Here is a 4,426-nt window from a genome sequence, read left to right as displayed (position 1 = left end):
GTGTGTGTGTGTGTGAGAGAGAGAGAGAGAGAGAGAGAGAGAGAGAGAGAGAGAGAGAGAGAGAGAGAGAGCGAGCTTAATGGCCGTGAGAGTTTGTCAGGGTTGCTGTACGAGTGTTGGTAACCAAACTGTTGTTGGTCCCCGTTGACTTCCATAGTATGGAAAAAAATACTATGTTAGTCAATGGCTACTGTGAGCTGTCTGATTCCCAACATTCTTCAAAATATCTTTTTTTGTGTTCAACAGAATTTAACTCATACAGGTTTGGAACGACATGAAGGTGAGTAACTGATGACTGAATTGTCATTTTTGGGGGAACTGTCCCTTTAATGCAATAAATCCATTTCTTTCCAGTGTAACTGTATTATAGTAAGTTTATGGTAAGGCACACTAATGTGAAAGGAAGTTTAGTGCTGTTAGAGAGTGAATCGTCCACCTGTGCTCAGAACAGCAGGTTTGGTAACAATCACTGCTGATTTGTGTGTAATGAAAGGGAGTGTCAAGCTCCATAAGACAAAAAAGTAAATAAAAAATATAATGAAAGCATCAAAAATATTACAAAAAATAATAATAAAAACAAAAATATAAACATCAAAGGGAAAAAATAAAAAATCAATTATAAAAATATAAAATAAGAATAATAAAATTATCAAATGTCATAACATATAAAAGCATCATAAAAATATAAAAAATATACAAATTATCAGAAGTATCAAAAACTTATAACATGAAAATATCATAATTATCATAAAAATAAATATATAATTTAAAATACCACAATAAAAAACAATAAAAGTACCATGAAAAACAATGAAAAGTTTTGTAAAAATAGAAAAATATCACAAGTAACAAATATATAAACATATTATTAAAGTAATATGAAATCATTGCAGTATCATAAAAAATATCAAAAGTATCATATCAAAATATAAATTAAAAATAACAATAAAAACTATCATAAGATTAATAAAAACATCATAAATTCACTAAAGTAACATAACAACCAGTCCATAAAACTAGATTAGCAGATAATATGTTTTTTGGAATATGGACTACTGTTATGATACTTTACTGATTTCTTTTAAAGAATGAGTATAAATCATAATCAGCTTTCGCTGTATGTAAAAGAGCAGCTTGGACATTCTGCTGAACGTCTCCGAGTGAGTAAACGATGACAGAACGCTCGTCTCTGCTGAACTATTGTGTTTCTGGAGCTCTCGCTGGCATCATCTGAATCTGAGATGATGGAGCCTCGTCTGGAAAACATCAGGAGAGCTTTGTTATGAGAGCCAGTGCGATGGCAACTCAGATCAGCTGCATATTGACTCTTATTTCTTCTTGGACGGTGCTGATTTGGCTTGGAAGCGGGACGAGAGTGCGGCGTGTGACAGTGTATGCAAGTTGGCCGAGCTCCGATAAACCAACAGAGGAACGTCTGTGAGCGCATAAAAACGGCTTGAGCGACTCTTCTGGGTGGGCCGCGAATCTGGGATAAAATCACTGTACGATCTGCAGAGGGAAAGTGTTATGTGTTCATGCAAACATGATCTGCACGACCACACCTGACGGTTTCAGCGCTCATATACGATGAATCTCTGACCGATACTTCAGATCTGATTTAGTCAGTGTGCATGGCTTTATATCAGTTAACAGAGACGTGCTTTAAAAGTTCAAGCTTCATATAAACGTAACGAAAAAAACGTACTTATAACTTTACTAACATTTGATATACATTCTCAAAACGTTGAGAGAATAGCTTCTTAGATCAACATTCTCAAAACGTCCTTATGATGTTATTTGTAACCTTTACATAACGTTCTAATCAAGACAAGAAACCGATACATTTGAACTGTTCTTAGAATATTAAAAATAAACGTTTATTTTTGGTACAAAAGAAGTATCGGAACATCGTAAGAAACGCTTAAATAACATTCGAATCAAGAGAACGGGACACTTTTAGAAACATCGTCTCCGTGTTTTAATAACCTAGATTTGAAACGTTCTTATAACGTTATTCGTTTTTGAAATACGTTCTCGAGAAGCCGTTCTGAGATCAACATTCTCGAAACATCCTTTATTTGATGAACGCTCTAAGAAACGTATTTGTAACCTTTAAATAATGGGGGCGGAGCTATAAGGAGGTCTGACCAATGGCAGACAGGGGGCGTGTTCATGCGCTCCATTTGAAAACAAACATTGCGTTTGGTGCCTCCAGTGCTGCAGAAGACCCACACTACTGCGAATGCCCGTCTCTCTCTCTCTTTCTCTCCATCTTTCTGCACATGCAGTGAAGGAATGTGAAGACGTCGCAGCTCGAGGAGCGGAAAGCACCTGGAAACGAAACGCTCTCGTCTCACTGCACACAGTCTAAACACAGACACACTCAAACATTTACACTGGATCCTCAGCTCGTGTGTCGTTATTAGTGTTAAACTATTCCTATCTGATCATAGCTCCAGCACTGAGCGTTCAAGTTAAGAGTCATTTGTCCTCCTCTTAAAATCCATCACTGTTTTATACTTTATCCAATGGTGTATAATTAAATAATTATTAATTAACAATAGTCTATGTTGTCAATATTGACTGTTTTTGTTCTTTTCCCATCAACAAAAATAGTTACAAACAGCAGCCGTGTTCCATTCCTGAATGATTCAGCGTTTTGAACAAATCGAGTGAGTCAATGATTCAGTGAATCATTCATTAAGAATCCGAAATCGCCCTCTATACCCTCATTCACTATTCCCTACACTAGGGCACTAATACAGTTCACTTGAAGGAGTGAATGAAAACGAGTGAGTGAATTCGGACACTGAGTGCACCAGAAGGACTGCCGCTTTTATATTGTTTGAAGCTGGCAGCTCCAGTAGTAAGATGAAAGGCTGCCCCCTCAAACAGTGCCCTATTTAAGGGTATAGGGGGCAATTTTGGACACAGGGACTTGCTTTGTTTCTGAATGATTCTGTTTTTTGGATGAATTGAGTGAGTCAACAATTCAATGACCCATTCATAAAGACAGTAGTTACTTGCTTCGTTCGTAAATGATTCAATGTTTTTGAACAAACCGAGTGAGTCAATGATTCAGTGACTCACTTGCTTCGTTCCTGAATGCTTCAGCATTTTAAAATGAATCAGGTGAATTGATGATTCAATGACCCATTCATAAAAACAGTAGTGACTTGCTTCGTTCGTAAATGATTCAACATTTTTGAACAAATCGAGTGAGTCAATGATTCATCAACCCCTTCATAAAGACAGTAGTGACTTGCTTTGTTCCTGAATGCTTCAGCATTTTAAAATGAATCAGGTGAGTTGATGATTCAACAACTCATTCAAAAACACAGTGACTTGCTTCGTTCCTGAATGAATCAGCCATTTGTAATGAATCGGTTGAATAAATGAATCAGTGACTCACTCATTAAGACAGCGACTTGCCGCCACCTACTGGTGGTTTTATTTTCATATTTAAAGTAGGCCTATAATTAAATTCCATATTTGTACATTAAATATATTTTATATTGAAAGCATTAATAATACTATCCAGGTGTAACTGCAGTGTAAGCACATTCATGACATCTCTTGAGCTGTAATTTGCCATTTAAGATTTAATTTAATTGCTAACAGCCCTATAATGTCTTATTATAATTGCATTTACTGAATAAATATAAGTATTTACATTTAAAACTGTTAGAAAAGTCGGCCATATAAAGGTAAAAACGCCCTGGAAATCCATTTAGCTCAGTTTTCCTTGATGGAGAAGTTGATTTTTCTCACTGCGCACAGGTTTGGTATAATTACGTTTTTTATCCTGGCTTCCCAGCCCTTTCTTCTGCTGTTATAGACACGGACAGGCCGATCTTCCCAGAAACTCTCACATTCCCACCTGCGCCGACAGATGTACAGCAACATCTGTACCATAAAGAACATCTGTTTTAAATCGTCTAAAGAGTGGATGAAGATTTTCAGTGTGATTTGCATCCGTAAGAAAGCATCCTCTGACAGAATCAGATCCTAAATGTTCAGAATCAGAGCAGAACTCGGCAGAAAGACGCTCTTTTCCTCTAACGATGGGTTAATGAGAGCTACATCGATTATCTCAACATCTGCGTCCATGCTGCAACATCTGGCAGCAATGAGGACCAATCGGCTCTGAAATTCAGTGTCTGGCAGCGAGATGAGAGACAGGCATGTGAAATGCATTTGCTCTGCTTAGTCACAGGACGGGAGGTAAACTCTGGACCTTCGATCTGATCCGAGGTCAGCCGCTCCAGCGCCGGGTCACGTTCAGTGGTCTGAGAAATAGATGATTTCCGGTCTAGTTTTCATTGGAGCCAAAATCACAGCGGGGAATTATTTTGGAATTCCAATTGGAATTCTTGCATTTTTTTGCCAGGAACTCTTTGTTGGCGGCGGTTGAAACGAAACGCTT

The sequence above is a fragment of the Sinocyclocheilus grahami genome, unplaced genomic scaffold (assembly GCF_001515645.1).
Source record: "Sinocyclocheilus grahami isolate Dianchi unplaced genomic scaffold, SAMN03320097.WGS_v1.1 scaffold1275.1, whole genome shotgun sequence".
Taxonomy (NCBI): Eukaryota; Metazoa; Chordata; class Actinopteri; order Cypriniformes; family Cyprinidae; genus Sinocyclocheilus; species Sinocyclocheilus grahami.
The sequence above is the reverse complement of the archived record's forward strand: the minus strand, read 5'-3'. Positions refer to the sequence as shown.